This window comes from Symphalangus syndactylus, chromosome 5, assembly GCF_028878055.3.
Source record: "Symphalangus syndactylus isolate Jambi chromosome 5, NHGRI_mSymSyn1-v2.1_pri, whole genome shotgun sequence".
NCBI classification, from domain to species: Eukaryota; Metazoa; Chordata; class Mammalia; order Primates; family Hylobatidae; genus Symphalangus; species Symphalangus syndactylus.
The window spans coordinates 141,363,778-141,383,402 of NC_072427.2; the positions used below are offsets into that span (position 1 = coordinate 141,363,778).

The 19,625-nt window shown below is 39.1% G+C and overlaps 2 protein-coding genes across 2 annotated transcripts in view; one reads left to right on the forward strand and one right to left on the reverse strand.

Moving 5' to 3' along the window:
* Positions 1-19,625, reverse strand: part of H2AJ (H2A.J histone) — a 92,906-nt gene that overhangs the window by 37,008 nt on the left and 36,273 nt on the right. The window contains exon 4 of the mRNA XM_063639648.1: positions 8,115-8,155. The gene's annotated coding sequence lies outside the window, so the exon portion shown is untranslated. The remainder of the gene's footprint in view (positions 1-8,114; positions 8,156-19,625) is intronic.
* The window catches only part of GUCY2C (guanylate cyclase 2C), a 138,529-nt gene that overhangs the window by 31,149 nt on the left and 87,755 nt on the right, over positions 1-19,625 (forward strand). The gene's annotated exons all lie outside the window — the stretch shown is intronic.

The window sequence follows — 19,625 nt, forward strand, 5'->3', positions numbered from 1 at the left end:
GGATAGTGCTTCAGACCCTACACACATTAAAAGCATAATAAGGAAACCAATCTATACACATAAATTTGGCAACTTAGATAAAATAGATGAATTTTTATTTTATTTGATTTTATCTAAGATAGAATTATCTTAGATATTAAAATTATCTTAGATAAAATAGAACACAAACTACCAGAACTATATGCTGATAGACTGACAAGTATTAAGAAAATTGACTTCAAATTTTTTAAAACTCTCCAAGAATAAATCTCTTCAGGCTTAGATGGTTTCATTCAAGAATTCTACCAAACATTAAAGAAGAATTAATGCCAACTCTACACAATCTCTTCCAGAAAACAGAAAAGGAGAAAATTTTTTCTCAGTTAATTTTATAAATCTAGAATTATCTTGATATCCATACGAGACAAAAACAGCACAAGAAAGAGAGAAATAAAAAAGAATGAGGAAAAGATATTAATAACTATAGACCAATATTTCATGAACATAGATAAAAAATTTTTAACAAAATACTAGCAAGTAGAATTTAGCAATATATAAAAAGAATTATAAACAACTATCAAGTGGGGTTTATTTCAGGATACAAGGATGGTTCAATATTGAAAAATCAATTAATATCATTTATCACATCAACAGAAAATTATACAATATTATCAACTGATGCAGAAAAAGCATTTAATATTCAAAATTTATTAATGATAAAAATTCTCATAAAATGTGAAAGATGAGGGAAATTTTTTAACTTGACAAATATCATCTACAAAGAAACTACAGCAAACATGATATTTAATGGTGAAAGACTGAATCTTGTGGACCCCAAGATTGAAAATAATGTCTGCTCTCACCAGTTGACTATGTTAGTCAACATAGTCCTGGACATTACAGCCACTGAATAAGGGAAGAAGAAAGATGAAAGGCATATATCTCAGTGAAAATGATATTAAACTGTCCTTACTTACAGATTACATGATCGTTTGTGTAGAAAATTTTAAAGCATCTATGAGAAGGGTCTTGGAACTAATAAGGGAGTTCAGCATGGTCACTGACCCAAGATCAACATATAAAAATTAATTCTATTTCTGTATACCAGCAATAAATATGTGAACATCAAAATTTAAAATATAATATCATTTATAATCACCCAAAAAATGAAATACTTATGTATACATCTAAGAAAATACGTATATTATTTTAATGCTAAAAATTACAAAATAGTGATGAATAAAATCAGATAAAATCTAGAGACTGTCAGGCCTCTGAGCCCAAGCTAAGCCATCATATCCCCTGTGACCTGCACATATACATCCAGATGACCTGAAGCAACTGAAGAACCACAAAAGAAGTGAAAATAGCCAGTTCCTGCCTTAACTGATGACACTCCACCATTGTGATTTGTTCCTGCCCCACTCTAACTGATCAATGGACCTTGTGACATTCCTTCTCCTGGACAATGAATCTCAGGAGCTCCCCACTGAGCACCTTGTGACCCCCACCCTTGCCCACAAGAGAAAAACCCCCATTAACTGTAATTTTCCACTGCCTACCCAAATCCTATAAAACTGCCCCACCCCATCTCCCTTTGCTGACTCCTTTTTCGGACTCAGTCCACCTGCACCGAGGAGATTAAAAAGATTTATTGCTCACACAAAGCCTGTTTGGTGGTCTCTTCACAGGGACATGCGTAACACAGACAAATCAACAAAATGGTGTAATAGGAAGTCACCCACTCATGTCCTCCCAAAATTTGTCTGCATTCATCCACAGACAAGTCTCTGCGGTAGGAAGGTAGGAAGCTATGAATCCCTGGTGGAGCCCAATAGCCAGAAAGACTGTTTTGAGAGTGCAGACCAACAGCCAGGTGGCAGACCTGCTGATCATGCCCCTGGGATTTAAATCTAGAAACAGCCTTGTTTCCCAAAAGGCTTAGGTACACTCCTGTTTATCCTTGAACCAAAACAATTTGCCAAGGGGTCCAGGAGGAATCATGCACATTAGTACCTTGGCAGAAAGGCTCATCTGCCCACTGACAATGGTCTTGGAAGTGAATTTGAAAGTTACCTTGTAACTGGGCTCCAGCCCTCCTCATCTGGGATCCCAGCTTATTAGTGTTTGTGCAAGAACTCAAGAGAAAGACTCACCAATGTCTCACAGTCTAGGGATTACACATGTCAGTCATGTAAGCCTACATGATGAGCACATCAGCCTCCATCCCAAAGCAGATCCTGAGGGGGCCCAATCAGCTCCAGCTCCTCAGTCTAGGAACTGTCCCATTTGTGCAGGAAATGACTGTGGGATGTGCACCCACCTGACCTACTGGGGTGAACTCACTGGCCTTGATCTCACAGTGAATTCTGAGGGGAACTAGTCTCAACTTCAGCATCTCCTGAGAACTGTTGGGAGGCGTGCATATCTGGGCCACCAGCCCCTATCCCACAGCAGGTACAGAGGTGGCCCAGGCTCAGCTCCATCTTCTCTTGCTGCAGTTGGGGAATTGGCCTGGAAGCCTCGCCTGTCTGGGCCTATGGGACAGGCTTCCAGACTTGAGTCCCTGGCCAATATTCTCACTCAACTTGGGTACACTCCTTGGATCTTCACCAGGTCCATCTCTGCCAGAATGCACACCAACCATGGAACTTTTGTGAAACTGACAACAAATATGGGCTTAGGGCACCCTCTAGTGTTGGAACAACGGCAATGGTCACAGTCTTTCATAACAGTCGGCTTGGATAACTGAACAGGCCCACTGAAGAAGGATGGGAACATATAAAGCCAGACTGTGAAGATTAAAATAAATACCTAATTTTTCAATGTGCAGACATCAACGTGCAGCCACAATCACCAAGTACAATCGGAATTATGACCTCACTAAACAGACAAAATAAGGGGCTAGTGACAAATCCCAAAGAGAAGATGTGTGACCTATTAGACAAGGAATTCAAAATAGCTGTGTTAAGAAAAAAAATTGTATAGAACCACAAAAGACCCTGAATAGCCAAAGCAATCTTGAGCAAAGAAAAAGAAAACTGGAGGCATCACAGTAGCTGACTTCAAAATATACTACAAAACTATTGTAACCAAAACAGCATGACACTGGAATAAAAAAAAGAATCACAATGACCAGTGGAATAGAATAGAGAACATAGAAATAAATGCACATATTTACAGCCAACTAATTTTCAATAAAAGTGCCAAGAACACACAATGGGAAAAGGACAGTCTAATAAATGGTGCTTGAAAAACTGGATATATATGCAGAAGAATGAAACTAGATCCTTATCTTACCAAATGCAAAATTAACTCAAAATAGATTAAAGACTTAAATGTAGCCAGGTGGTGGTGCACATCCATAGACCCAGTTACTCAGGAGGCTGAAGCAGGAGGATCACTTGAGCCCAAGAGTTCAAGGCCAGCCTGGACAACATAGTGAACATAGTGAGTTCCTATCTCTAAAAAAAAAAAAAAAAAAAAAGACTTAAACAAAAGATCCAAAACTACAAGAATAAAATATAGGGTAAATGGGCTGGGTGCAGTGACTTATGACTGAAATCCCAGCACTCTGGGAGGCCAAGGTGGGTGGATCACTTGAGGTCAGGAGTTTGAGACCAACCTGGCCAACATGGTGAAACCCCATCTCTACTAAAAATACAAACATTAGCCAGGTGTGATGGTGTGTGCCTGTAATCCCAGCTACTCAGGAGGCCAAGGCATGAGAATCACTTGAACCCAGGAGGCGGAGGTTGCAGTGAGCCAAGATCATGCCACTGCACTCTAGCATGGCAGACTCTGTCTCAAAGCATCTATCTATCTATCTATCTATCTATCCACCTATCTATCTATCTATCTCTGGTAAATGGTTCATGGCATTTGTCTGGAGCAAGAATTTTTTTGATAAGACCTCAAAAACACAGGCAACAAAAGCAAAAATAGGTGAATGCAATTACATCAAACTAAAAAGCCTCTGCACAGCAAAGGAAATAGACCAAAGAGAAAGGCTACAGAATGGGAGAAAATACCTGCAAACTATGCATCTGACAAGGGGTTAATATCTGGATTATACAAAGAACTCAAACAGCTCTACAGCAACCCAAAAAATCCAAAACCCAACTTAAAAATGGGCAAGAAGCCTGAGTAGACATTTCTCCAAAGAAGACATACAGATGACCAAAGGGATATGTAAAATGCTCAGCATCACTAATCAGGGAAATGCAAATCAAAACCACAATAAGATATATTACCTCATCTCAGTTAAAATGGCTTTCGTCAAAGAGACAAAAAAATAACAAATGCTGATGCTGATGAGGATGTGGAAAAAGGGGAACTTTAATACACTGTTGGTGGGAATGTAAATTAGTACCAGACATTAGGGAAAACAGTATGGAGGTTTCTCAAAAAATTAAAAACAGAGCTGCCATATGATCTAACAATACTACTACTGGGTATATATCCAAAAATTAAAAAATAGAATTAATATGTCAAGGAGATACCTGCACCCCCATGTTTATTGCAGCACTATTCACAGTAGTAAAGATATGGAATCAACCATTAACTTAAGTGTACATCAACAGACAAATAGATTTTTTTTTTTTTTTAGATGAAATCTTGTTCTGTAGCCCAGGCTGGAGTGCAGTGGCACAATCTTGGCTCACTGCAGTCTCCACCTCCTGGTTCTAGCAATTCTCCTACCTTAGCCTCCCAGTTAGCTGGGACTACAGGCACCCATCACCATGCCCGGCTTTTTTTTTTTTTTTTTTTTTTTTTTTAGTAGAGACAGGGTTTCACCATGTTGGCCAGACTGGTCTTGAACTTCTAACCTCAAATGATCTGCCTGCCTTGGCCTCCCAAAGTGCTGGGATTACAGGTGTGAGCCACCACACCTAGCCTGATATATAGATTTTTTTAAAATGTGATATATATATATACACACACACACACACACACACAAAATGGTGTACTATTCAACCATAAAAAACAATGAAATCCTATCACTTGTGGCAACATAATGAACCTAGAGGACATTATGTTAAGTGAAATAAACCAGGTACAGTAAAACAAATTCTCACTCATATGTGGAATATAAAAGAGACGAAGTAGAGAGTAGAATAGTGGTTACCAGAGGCTGGATAGCGTAGAGGATAGGAAAGAATGGGGAGAAGTTGATCAATGGGTAAAAAGGTTCAGTTAGACAGGAGGAATAAGTTCTGGTGTTCTATTGCACAGTAGGGTAAAAATAGTTAACAATAATGTATTGTACATTTCAAAATTGCTAGAAGAGAGAATTGTGAATGTTTTAACAACAATAAATGATAAATGTTTGAGGTGATATATATACTAATTACTAGATTTAATCTTTTTAAATGTATACACATATCAAAACATCACATGTACCCCATAAATATGCACAGTTACTATTTGTCAATTTAAAAAATTTTAAAGATCTAAATAAATGGAGAGACATACCATGTTCATGAGTTGGGAGATGAACTATAGTAATGATGTCAATTGTCCCCAAATTGTAAAGGTTTAATGTAATGTCAGTCAAAATGCCAGTGATATTTTAAAAGGCATAGGCAATATTATTCTAGAATTAATGTGGAATGCCAAAGGACCTAGATTAGCTAAAACCATTCTGAAATATTGCATATTTCTCACTTATAAGTGGGAGCTAAACATTGATTACATACGGACATAAAGATGGGAATAAGAGACACTGAGTACTACTAGAGGGGGAGGATTGGAGGGGAAAGGGTTGAAAAACTGCCTATTGGGTACTATACTCACTACCTGCTTGACAAGAGAGGTCATTTATACACCCAACCTCAGTGACATGCAATTTATCCATGTAACAAACCTGCACATGTATGCCCTGAACCTAAAATAAAAGTTGAGAATAAATATAGAGAATAAAGTGAGAAAGCATACCTCTGTCTAATAGCAGTTTCAAAAGGAAAGAACAGAGAGCATGAGAATGAGGCAATATTTGAAGAGCTAGTAGTTGACAATATTCAGAAATGGTGAAAGAAACCAATCCTCATAATCAAAATTATCAGTGAATCACAAGTAGAATAAATAAAAATAAATATCCACCTAGAAACTCTGTGGTAGAACTGCAGAACCCAAAAGACAAAAAGAAGTCTTTAAAAGCAGCTATAAAGTAATTATATTAGATAACTTCTTAACAGGAATGATGGACGCCAGAGGACAGCAGAATATATCTTCAAAGTGCAGTCACCCTAAAGTTGTATAGCTATTGAGAATTCTTTAAACTTATAACAATTTTTAATTTTATTTTTAATTATTTTCTTTTAACCAACCAAACAAGCAGCATTGAGAAAAGATTCTTGATCTAACTGTTAAGATAAATGTAATAGGAACACCACTGAAATATCATTTCTCACCAATTAAATAACTAAAAGTCAAAAATTTTAACAGCAGATTCTGCATCAGAGGCTGTGAAGTAGGCTGGGCACAGTGGTTCACACCTGTAATCCCAGCACTTTGGGAGGCCAAAGTGGAAGGATTGTTTGAGCCCAGGAGTTCAAGACCAGCCTGGGCAACATAGCAAGACCTCATCTCTACAAATAATAATAATTTAAAAATGGCTGAGTGTGGTGGTGCATGCCCGTGGTCCCAGCTACTTGGGAAGCTGAGATGGAAGAATTGCTTCAGCTCAGGCAATTGAGGCTGTATGAGCAATGACTATTACACTGCACTCCACTCAAGACCCTGTCTCAAAAAAAAAAAAAAAAAAAAGAGAGAGGCTGTGAAGAGCCAGGTATTGTTACACATTACAGATTGGAATGTCACTAGATATAAAAGGAGGTAAAACATGAATATATATTCCTCTATGCATTAAAAAAACTATAATGATTAAGGTAAAAGTAATAAAAATTATTACCTACATCAGGTGAGAGAAACAGAGGAGAATGATTCAAGTAAGATTATACAGATAATTTTTATATTCAATTGTTTTCTTATTATTTGTAAAAGTTGTATTACACTCTGAACATATTAGTCCTTTGACAATTATGCATTCTGCAATTATTTCTTAGTTATATTTTCATTCACTTTATAGTTCATTTGGTGAATTTTTTTAGTTCTTAATTCTAACGTAGGAAGAAAAATGAGCATTTCCTCTATGATTTGTACTGTTTTGTGTTTGTTTAAAAAATCATATCCTCCTTACACATTCAAGAACAGATGATTCCAACCTTATATAAACTCTTCCAATTAACAGAAAAAGAAATAATACTCATCAACTAATTGTATGAGGTTAGTACAACTTTGACACCAAAACCTGACAAAGGCAGTTCTTTCTCATATGAGAAAGGCAAATTGTGGACCAATATTACTCAAGATACAGATGCAAAAATCCAAGTAAAATAATAGCAAACCAAACCTAGCAATATATAAATAAGAAAATATATTTTGACCAAGTTGCATTTGTTTCAGGAATGCAACTATTCCATGAATAGTTCAACATGACAAAATATGCTGATATAATTTTCTTATTAAAAAATAAAAAGTTGACTGGGTGCTGTGGCTCACGCCCATAATCCCAGCACTGTGAAAGGCCGAGAGCGGGAGGATCACTTGAGGCCAGGAGTTCAACACCAACCTGGCCAACATGGCAAAACCCCATTTCTACTAAAAATACAAAAATAATCTGGGCGTGGTGATGCACACCTGTAGTCCCAGCTACTCAGGAGGCTAAGGCACAAGAATTACTTGAACCTGGGAGGCAGAGGTTGCAGTGAGCCGAGATCATGCCACTGCACTCCAGCCTGAGCAACAGAGCAAGACTCTTTCTCAAAAAAAAAAAGTTGAAAAAACATTTTGATAATCTCAATAGATGCAGAAAAATCAATATAACGTTTAAATAATAAAGTTTTTATGATTAAAAACTTTGAAAACTAGGGATAGAAAAAAATCTTTCTATCCTGATAAAAGAATCTAAAGCTATAAAATAAAATAAAAGCTAAATGCCTACAGTAAATATCTTACTTGGAAGTGAAATGTTAAAACCATTACCTTTAAAATCAGAAACATAACAAGTATAAACTGTTAGGTAAACAGTAGATAAGACAAGAGAGGAAATAAGAATATAAAAACTGTCTTACCTCCCCACCTAGGCAAGATAAGATGCAGAATCTCCCTGCTCCTATGTGAAACAGTATAATAAAGAGAGAAGAAAGGGAAAAGAATATTTAGCAGATGATATGTTTGCATATGTAGAAAACTTCTTTTATCTAGAAATTACTAGAATGTAATGAAAGAGTTTAGCAAGGTTATCAGATACAAGATCAATATTTTGAAATTTAAGTTTCTACCCAGGAACTTATTTTAAAAATATACAACATATGCTTTATAGTCAAACAAACATATATATACTAGTTATGAATACTTCTAATAAATAATATATAAAATAGTTGGGAAGATAATTATAAGACTTCATTTAGATACATTAAGAAAGATGTAAATAAAGTGGCAGACATATCATGTTCCTAAATAAGAAGATTCAATATACTAAAGATGTCAGTTATCCCCAAATTGATCATGCCCATAGCTTTTAACCTTTACACTATCCTCTAAAGACACTAATGGAAGAAATCTTTTTTTTTACATATAAGGAGGATTATAGTGCTATACCTTAAAATATTTTGCACTCCACCTAAGTGTAATAATAGAAAGGAAAAATAAAAGAATACAAGTTCCATAGTGCTATATAGAGAATATTAAAGTCTGAATGTAATAACATTTAAAAAATGGAAAGTAATCAGCAGAAGGTCACAGTCATCAGGAGATTAATATTGAAAACTACAGTAAATGACTTTGTAATGCTTTTATATTATTCAAATCACTGTCATATTCACCTTTTCTTTTTCATTCCTCAATGTCCTTTTAAAATCTGCTTATTCAATAAGTATTTATTGAATTTTGACTATACTGTTCTAAAAGACAGGGATACAGAAATGAACAAGACAGTTCAATTCCTTGAATTCAAAAACTAAACTAATACCAAATGATAAAATTTTTTCTAAAAAATAAAGCAGGATAATATAACAGGGAATGACTACGGGTAAGGGGTGTTCTTTAAACTGGGTGATCACAGAAAGTGTCTTTGCAAGGTGCCATGTAAGCTGAGATCTGATAACAATAAGGACACCAGGGGGCAGAGCTTTCTGGGAACAGCTGATATAAATGTCCTTTAGTAGGTGAAACTTGGAGAGCCAAGCAGAGAGTGATAGGAGATGAGACCTGCCATGTGAGCAAGATAGTTATCATGCAGAGGAGTGGTTCTCAAAGTGTGGTTCATAGACACCTTGGGTGAGGGTCCCCAAGACACTTAAAGGGGTCAATGAGATCAGTATCATAAGAACACTAAAATGTTATTTGCCTTTCCTCTATATTGACATTCATGTTAATAGTGTAAAAGGAAAATATCTTGGGCCCCCAAAATCACTAAGGAAAACTCAAGCTGGAAACTGTTTAGGGCAAACCTGCCTCCCATTCTATTCAGTCACTCCTCTGCTCATTGAGATAGATGCATATCTGATTTGCCTTCTTTGGAAAGGCTAATCGGAACCTCAAAAGAATGCAACATTTGTGTCTCACCTATCTGTGACCTGGAAGCTCCCTTCTCACTTTGAGTCTTCCTGCCTTTGCTTCAAGTTGTCCCACCTTTCCAGACCAAACCAATGTACTTCTTACAGATATTGATTGATGTCTCATGTCTCCCTAAAATGTACAAAACCAAGCTGTGCCCTGACCACCTTGGGGACATGTGGTCAGAACTACCTGAGGCTGTGTCATGGGTACATCCTCAACCTTGGCAAAATAAACTTTTTAAATTAACTGAGACCTATCTCATATGTCTGGGTTCACATAGTATTATACAAAAGCAATAATGGTAAAACCACTGTAACCTTGAGAGTAGGTGCCAGTTGGGCTTCCTGGGTCTAGTAGGGGCTCAGAAAGCTGTGAAACGTTTCACTCATTTCCTGCATCAGGACTTCCTTCAGTCCTGGATAAATAATACTGAAGATATATGCTTAAAATATTCCTAACACCAGGATTTGTGCATGTTTTCTTCCTCAAGAAAGCTATAAACAGCAAAAAGTAAGTTTCCCTGTGGACCCTCTCTCCCTTCCCCCTCCCCCAAAACTAAAGTAAAAGAAATGTTAACTGCCCGTTTTTCTGTGACCAGCGGACCTTATCTAGTAATACTCCCAATTCCAATTTCTTGTAAACATACTTTGTAAAGTCCTGTAAGATCCTGTCTGCTTTGCCATGCCACTGCAAGGTCATAAAGTAGATAAAACCTAAGGTGCAATTCCAGTTTTCCTCAAAATCTAAGACTTGTCACAAAATAATTTACGGCCTTTGTTTCTCGCTCTGTAACATCTTCCTGCTGCACGTATTTCCCGCCTTAAAGAGTTTAAAAGGCAATCACCCAAAACCAGCAGTGGCTACCCGTTCGGGACCCCTTCCATGCTGTGGAAGCTTTGTACTTTCTTTTTTATTTCTTTTTTTTTTTTGAAACGGAGTCTCGCCCTGTCGCCCAGGCTGGAGTGCAGTGGCGCGATCTCGGCTCACTGCAAGCTCCGCTTCCGGGGTTCACGCCATTCTCCTGCCTCAGCCTCTCCGAGTAGCTGGGACTACAGGCGCCCGCCACCACGCCCGGCTAATTTTTTGTATTTTTAGTAGAGAGGGGAGTTTCACCGTGTTAGCCAGGATGGTCTATCTATCTCCTGACCTCGTGATCCGCTCGCCTCAACCTCCCGAAGTGCTGGGGATTACAGGCGTGAGCCACTGTGCCTGGCCGGAAGCTTTGTACTTTCACTCTGCTCAGAAAAGCCTACCGCTTTTTCTCTCTCTCGGTCTGTGTCTTTATCACTGGCCGCAGTTAGCCGCCACCCCAATTCTTTGGCGTGGCTAGGCAAGATCCTTAGGCGTTACAACCTCAGCACAAATCAAAGCACTGACACCAAACTCCACTAGTGGTCATTATATTCTTCATCTACTACAACTTATTTGTATGATTGGTTGAGTCATAAGCTGAAATAGACACTGTTTTATGGAAATGATTTTTACTTGAAAGGCAAATTATGGTTACTCAGACTTGGGTGTTTGACAGATAATCTGAGTGGCAAGTTCCCACTAGGTGCTCAATAAATGGCAGATGTTAATTCACAGCATTTGAGCTTTCTCCCACTTTCATTTCAGTGGCCTTTTTATGATTCCCTAAATTCTTATTAACAGGAGTTATTAAGAAATTATTTTCAGGCAGCCAGAAAGGGTAAAAGTTCTTGGTGAAATTTTCTTTTAATAAAAAGCAGCCCCAAATCATTTCTTCCCTAACAGAAAGCAGCCTGAAAAGTCAAGCATAGATACGCAAACTAGGAGATTTTACATGTAAATGCCGGCAGCTGTACCTGGAAGCCAGGTACATTCAATATGGCACCTCCCGCCCTCTTTTCCTTGTCACCACGTGTGCCAGTGCTTTGGCAGCCTCTAGGTAAAACCATATGTACAGGTATCATGGCAACCAGCCAGGTAGAAGCCATATTTGCATAATAAAAGACTAGGGTGGGAGGCCAGTCTTTTCGGGCTGTAAATGGCACACCTGGTCAAATCAATCCCCTGGGCCCTATGAAAATGAATCACCACCTCCTCAAGCCTCTGTACAAAAGCGATTTCATTCCGCCACAAACCGGAGACCCTCTCTTTGGCAACCCACTTTCTCAGCACGAAGAAGCCTTTTCTCTCTCTCTACCTTTTTGGCTATTAAACTTTCCACTCCTAAACCCACTCCTGATGTGTGCCTGTGTCGTGAATTCTTTCTCGACCATGACAAAGAACCAGGGTATATACCTCAGACAACGGAGCCGTTTCATTATCTTAAAGCCCAATCATTTCTATTTTAAGTATAGATTTTTGTATGTTGTCTGCCTCACATGCAGACATTTATTTATTAAGCAAACAGAAGCAGAGGAGACACAATCAGATGAAGTCAAACCCTCTGTTCTCCAGGAGGGCCTCAGTAGTTTCATACTTTCCTGCGTCGAACTTTCCTGAAGGTCCATTTTAGATCCTCAGTCCTCTCCCCCTTCTCAGCAATCTTCTTCACCATGCTGTTTACATGTTTGGATTTGGGAATCATTTTTTCTTTGTCTGAGCACACCATTTCCAGGAACCCTTCAACTTGAAGAGAGGAAATTTGAAATCTGCATCTCAACTGCTGTCATCGCTTCTTCCCTTTTTAGAGTTAGGTTCGAAAACTTTGAGCTGTAAAACTATTATGTTATTCCTAACCATCCTCCTTTTAAGAGCAAATGCCCAACTATTTTTTTGTCTTCAATTTTTCTGTGAGAGTCACGTAAAAAGTCTACATGCCTTCTGCATGGCAGTTACACAGCAAGAAGACACAAGAAAATTGACACCAGAAACTTCATGATCTGACTTCCTCCATGTTCTCATGCTAAAAACCAAACCTCCTGTTATCAGTTATCATTCTTGCTAACTTCACGTTTATGTTACAATCTGCTCTTGCAAATTTCTGAATTTTTTCCAAGAATTCTCACTAGCCTCCACATTCACATTTTTTATATAATTGTATTTTCTTTCCCCACAAATTTACGGCTTTGTATTTTGTTGACTCTTAGCTTCTGCTTCTCTTGCAAATGCCTTAATTTAAATACTCTCCCCTTTTATTTCACAAGGATGTTGTAGGCGCCAGCTGTAAATGGCCTTAGCTTCCCTCTGTTTATTTTCCATCCTTACTCCTCAGGATCACTCTATCACTGTCTTGGTCTCTGAGAGTTTTAAAAGCCTACAATGATGTTTGAGAGCTGGGGGGAAAAGTATTGGGTCCAAAGTACACAAATATAACTGTCACCGGTGGAGGGTATCCAGGTTCTTGGCATCTTAAACAAAGAATTGGACAAAATGCACAAACAAAGCAAGGAAGGAATGAAGGAATTTATAGAAAATGAAAGTACACTCCACAGTGTGGGAGCGGGCCTGAGCACAGGGGCTCAAATACCCTGTTACAGAGTTTTTGTGAGTTTAAATACCCTCTACTTGGGGTATGCCCTATGTAAATGAAAAGGATGAAGTAAAGTTACAAAGTCATTTACTCAGTGTATGCCCTATGGAGAGGATATTTCCTGTCATAGCTGTAGTGTGAATCAGCCTTATGTTCCCTGACTCCAGACCCTATTTTCTTGCCATATAACTACAAAATCAAAACTAATTTATTATTCCAACAGCAAAACTGTACAACTCCTTTCTATTTTTAACAGAAAAATAATGTGTTTCTAATGTGGAATGTGACTGCATTTAATACATTTGATTTAATGAGTCTTTGGGCAACTGGTTTTGCAATCTTGAAGGATTAAGGGTCTTCTCGTTGATCTTCTTATCACTTTAAATCTGATTCTTTCCATCAGACATTTGTTCATCCTTTGAATAATTTTGCCAAGTTTTAAGCATTAGAGAAATTATTTTTTCCTAATCTCATGCATAACATGAAAAGGAGTATGTACCATTTTATATTTCTTAAATTCTGTTTTTGCTTCAAATATGTTCTGCTGGTTTGCTGTAAACATATTTCAGACAACAAATAGATATATCTAAATAAATATAGTTTAAACTTCTGTTCCTGTGATAGCTTCTAAATATTTGTTTTAGAAATAATTTTTAAATCACATCTAGCCTGTCATTTCTTGAATATCACCATAATTTCTTCCCACTACCATTATTTTCTAATATAATAAAATTGGCATATATTTTAAAATTCCAATTAAATTAGTTTCGATTAAATTTTTAATTAACGTTAGATAAGAAATATCTATAATGCACAAAAGCCTCAAAAAGAAAGGAGTAATCTATTCTGCTGTGTAGAGAAAGGCATCAAAGAATAACAATAATTAACATTTGTTGAGCACCTACTCATCTAGGTGCCAGGAACTTTATGATACCATTTTCTGACATACTGAACCCAAATTTCCCCACATTGGGATCTGCAAAGTTTATAGCAAGAGTACTAACTTATTTTCACTTGTTGTTGCCCCTGTATTTCTAGAAGTTGCTGGGCATGTTTTGAACACTGTCCAGTGTGCCTACGTGTGCTGGGTACTGCCATGGACCCACTGAGCATGAGCATTCATCAGGTGGTGCTCAGGCCTGATGAACAGGGCCCAGGCCAGGAACAACAGCCTCCCCTTTATGTGATGGAGCCTGGTAGAGGGGCCCTAAGCAATGATATCTATGTCTTAATATTCAGCCAGTGCCCTATTGGGTTGTTCTTCCAGTTTTTTATTCCAGGCCTTTTTCTCCCTTAAACTAAGGTATGAATTTATGGGCTGAACTGCAAACAGATTTGAGTAATATGACAGCTAATCTCTACACGTCAATGCTGGCCTGTTTTTCTTACAATGGATTACTTACTCTTGAACCACAGGTACCTAGATTTTGTTTGAGCAGATCCCATCAATCGCTTTGCGCACCTACCCATGTCCAAAATCCAGCAAGGGTCACAGCTTAGGCCTAAGCTGGAAAATTGGTTAGGATAGAAAGTAAATTTATTTTAGAAATGAGAAAACTGAGGATCAGCAAATATAGGCAACCTGCCCAAAGTTCGTATGCTTAGCAAAGAGCCAAAACAAGGTTCAAATCCAGCTCCAAGTTGTGTGTGTGTGTGTGTGTGTGTGTGTGTGTAAAACTGTCTCCTAGAATTCAAAGAAGCTCCTCTTTGTCTCAAGATATGCCATTCTGTTATTTAAATGCTTTCCCTGTCTTTTTAACCACCAGGTAAGGATACGTCAATAAACAAAACTCACCGTTTCTCTGTTTACACTTCAGAGAAATAATCACAGTCTTTCTTTCTTCTTTTCCAAGCTATCATTTTAACCTACATAAGGAAGTAACCTTTCAGCTGCCTTAAAGGGCAAAAACAAGAGTGTTACCTGACTTTTCTATGAAAAATACAGAGTTTCTTTATAACTTTTGAAATATCAGCCCAACTAACCACACTTTGGCACCCTAGGGAGTGAACTGTGTCTGTTCCTTATGTTGTGTTTGATTTAAGAGAAAACAGGAAGTGTTTCCAGCACACAGACAAGTTTATTATAGCCAAGACATATTGCTACTGTCTCCAAACACACTTTCCTTAGTATGTAAACACAACCACCTGGACAGAAGAGCCAACCCAAGAGGCAGAAGAAAATTTAACAGGTTTTTCATCTATCCCTGACAAGTGTAACAATCACCTGCTCCAGCCTTTCTGGAGCACAGAGAATACTGTACTTAAAAGGTTTGGGAAGGAGGGAGAGGAAGACACTGCTCAAGCACTGAATAGAGTTGGAATGGGGGAGGGGAGAATCCAGGACACTGGTACACCAAGGAAAAGAAACAAGCCTGTCAGTTTGAAGCATCCCAGACACTAGCACTAGGTTTAGATGCGAAGCACTAGTAATGATTTTGTGTCATTGGGTTCACCCCACGTTGTCTAGCTAAGACTACTTTGAATCTCTTTTCATACTTGTAGAAGATCCAATAACCCTCCCCAGCTGATCTAGTTTGGATGGTTGTCCCCTCCAAATATCATGTTGAAATGTGACCCCTCATGCTGGGCGTGGGCCTAGTGAGAGGTGTTTGGGCCCTGGGGGAAGATCCTTCAGGAATGGTCTCCCTATGGTAATGAGTGTGTTCTTGCTCTGTTAGTTCATGCGGGATCTGCTTGTTTAAAGGAGCCTGGCACCTCATCCTCTCTCTCTTGCTCCCTATCTTGCCATGTGACACACCTGCTTCCCCTTCACCTTCTGCCATGAGTAAAAGCTTCCTGAGGCCTCCCCAGAAGCTGAGCAGATGCTGATGCCATGCTCATACAGCCTGCAGAACTATGAACCAAATGAACCTCTTTTCCTTATAAATTACCCAGTCTCAGGTATTCCTTTATAGCTGCAACACAAAATGGACTAATACACGAATGTTTGATCAAGTCCCTGAAGTCTTGAGTTACCCTGATCACCTTTCTGACTTTAAACTCCTGCTTCTGTGAATCATCTGGACATCCTGTTCCTGTTCTTATCCCATCAGTCTAGACATGGATCTGATCACCTTTCCATTGCTCCCACAAATTAGGCAAGCTGCATATGGCACAGACTTGAAGGTTTGGGAAAAGTTAACTATATGGTCATGTTTTATCAGTTTTAAATTCCCACTAGAATACAATGATCATGAAGGCAGAAATTTGTTTGTTTGTGCTATAACTTTGACGCTGAGAACAATTAGAAGGCTCTCAATAAATACCTGCTGTATGAATGAAGTAGGCATTATTCCTCATGGGAAATAAAAGCAACCTTATATGTATTTTAGACATCCTTGGCTTTTGCTTTTTCGTTTTTTGTTTTTTGTTATTTGAGACAGAGTCTCCCTCTCTCACCCAGGCTGGAGTGCAGTGGCGCTATCTCGGCTCACTGTAAGCTCCACCTCACGTGTTCACGCCATTCTCCTGCCTCAGCCTCCTGAATAGCTGGGACTACAGGCGCCCGCCATCATGCCCGGCTAATTTTTTGTATTTTTAGTAGAGACAGGGTTTTACCGTGTTAGCCAGGACGGTCTTGATCTCCTGACCTCGTGATCCACCCACCTCGGCCTCCCAAAGTGCTAGGATTACAGGCGTGAGCCACCACGCCTGGCCGACATCCTTGTTCTTAAAAGTCTTCAACCCACTTCCCATTATGTCTTTTTCACTGGCCATTTATTTCTTTGTAGCTCTTCGTCTTGCCATTTTGTTGTTTTATCTCTTCCTTTTTCTCCATCTTTCCCCTTAACCTCCTTCTTCTTGGATTGCTCCTGGAAACTTCAACTTTTTCTCATTTTATTATATTAAAAAATATTTATTTATGCCCGACTCAGAAAGTTTGCATATCTAAATCCATTTAGTCTCCAACTCCTTCCCTCAAGTGAACCTCCTGCCTTGGCCTTTGAAAGTGCTGGTATTATAGGCATGAGCCACCGTGCCTATCCAAATCCATGTGAGACCTCAGCGAAATCATATATCCTTTTTGCTGCCTGACTTATCTGACATTATTTTACCCTATGTGAAGAGGACCAGTAAGTATTCCTTTCACAGGAAAAAAAATCAGGTAAAACAGGAATCATTAAAAATTATAAATTTATTCCTGAAAAGTTTTGTCTCAAAACGTATTCATGTTCATTTATTCATCTATTGAAGTCAGGCCAAGGAATTTTCTTTGAGCACAGATGCCCTGACTGGATCTCTGAATCAGCTTTTCTAAGTAAACCACACCCATAGTGCATCATCTATTTCAGTATTTGATGTTTTTTGTTGTTGTTTTTGTTTTTGTTTTTAAGACGGAGTTTCGCTCTTGTTGCCCAGGCTGGAGTGCAATGGTGCGATCTCGGCTCACTGCAACCTCTGCCTCCTGGGTTCAAGCAATTCTCCTGCCTCAGCCTCTGAGTAGCTGGAATTACAGGCACCCGCCACCATGCCCAGCTAATTTTTTGTATTTTTTTTAGTAGAGATGGGGTTTCACCATGTTGGCCAGGCTGGTCTTGAACTCCTAACCTCAGGTGATCCACCTGCATCAGCCGCCCAAATGCTGGGATTACAGGTGTGAGCCACCACCCCTGGCCTCAGTGTCTGATGTTTTAAAACAATTGACAAGCACTCTAAGGACAGAATCTTTTTAGATTTTATATAGTATTCTCCAGCATTTTACACAGTCTTGCCACAGTAATTTTCTTAGTAATTTGACTTTGTTTAAGATTTCCAACAATTTACGTATGCATTTTATTAGATCACCATTTAATTACATTCATTAAGGACATGATGAAATAAGAAATAAAATTGTCAAATTTGAGTGCAAACAGAAGGCAGCTTTAGTAAGCATACGATTTAACTGGAGCAAGCAGAAGTGCATGTGTCCACTGACTGCAAGCTTACAGTGTCTATTTCTGTTAATCTGGTGAGTCTATTAAATCATCTGTTAAGAAATACTTTACTGCAGTCATTGTGCTTTAATACATTTTGATCAGAATTTCTACCACTGTGTTTAGCATAGAACTTTCATGTTCTAGTTCAATTAGTTCCTTGGTAAAATTCCTTTTGAAAAATCATCTTTGTTTCTCCAGTGAGATAAGGAGACAAGGGAAGACTAGGATTGCTATAGACAGGAGATGCGTGTGTTCACACAGGCCAAAGGGAGGGAAGGGCACTGTAGTGGAAAGGATACAAAAGAGACCCCAAGTGTTGCTAGAAACTAAAGAGTGGCAAACACAGGTGACTTGCTTAGCTGCCCCTTCCCATGTGGAGTAATTTCCTTTCTTTTCCTTTTTTTTTTTTTTAGACCAGAATCTTGCTCTGTCGCCCAGGCTGGAGTGCAGTGGCATGATCTCCACTCACTTCAACCTCTGCCTCTTGGGTTCATGCGATTCTCGTGCCTCAGCCTCCCAAGTAGCTGGGATCACAGGTGCACGCCACCATGCCTAGATAATTTTTGTATTTTTAGTAGAGATGGGGTTTCACCATGTTGGCCAGGCTGGTCTCAAACTCCTGACCTCAAGTGATCTGCCTGCCTCGGCCTCTCAAAGTGCTAGGATTACAGGTGTGAACCACCGCGCCCAGCCTCCTTCTTTTCCCTTATCTTTAAAGGATCTTGTTGTGTATTGAAGAGTGTCTTAATCTGTTTGGGCTGCTACAACACAATACAATAAACTGGGTGACTTATAAACTTCAGAAAGTGTTTTATATTTTAAAGTTAAAATTGTGAAAAATAAGTGTGTTAACTAGCACTACAACTCTTCCCCAGAAGCAGCTGTATTTGCAGTTACCTCATCAAACAAAAGATACAAATTGTTGGTAAGTTCAACCAATCAAATGGAGGTAACCCATTAAAAAAAAAATCTATAAAATTTAGACTGCAGCCACTCATCAGTTCACTTTAGTGGCCTTTCAGGGACCTTCTGTTTCTCAGCTGATAACACTTTGGCACTGGGAGCTGCTTCCCCCATCGCAGGGCCTACAAGGAGGAAGTCCAAGATCAAGGCACTGGCAGATTCAGTGTCTGGTGAGGGCCTGCTTTCCGGCTCAGAGACAGCTGCCTTTTTTATGTGTCCTCACATGATGGGGGAGGAGAGGTCTCTCTGGGGCCTCTTTTTTTTTTTTGAGACAGAGTCTCGCTCTGTCTCCCAGGCTGGAGTGCAGTGGCGCAATCTCGGCTCACTGCAAGCTCTGCCTCCCAGGTTCACGCCATTCTCCTGCCTCAGCCTCCCGATTATCTGGGACCACAGGTGCACGCCACCACGCCTGGCTAATTTTTTGTATTTTTAGTAGAGAGGGGGTTTCACTGAGTTAGACCAGGATGGTCTCGATCTCCTGACCTTGTGATCCGCCCGCCTCGGCCTCCCAAAGTGCTGGGATTACAGGCGTGAGCCACGGTGCCCGGCCTCTGGGGCCTCTTTTACAAGACCTCTGGGGCCTTTATAAAAGAGGCCGCAGATTTTATAATCCCATTCATGAGGGCTCTCCTCTTATCACTTAATCACTTCCCAAAGCCCCTACCTTCTAATAGCATCACTTTGGGGGTTAGGATTTCAACACA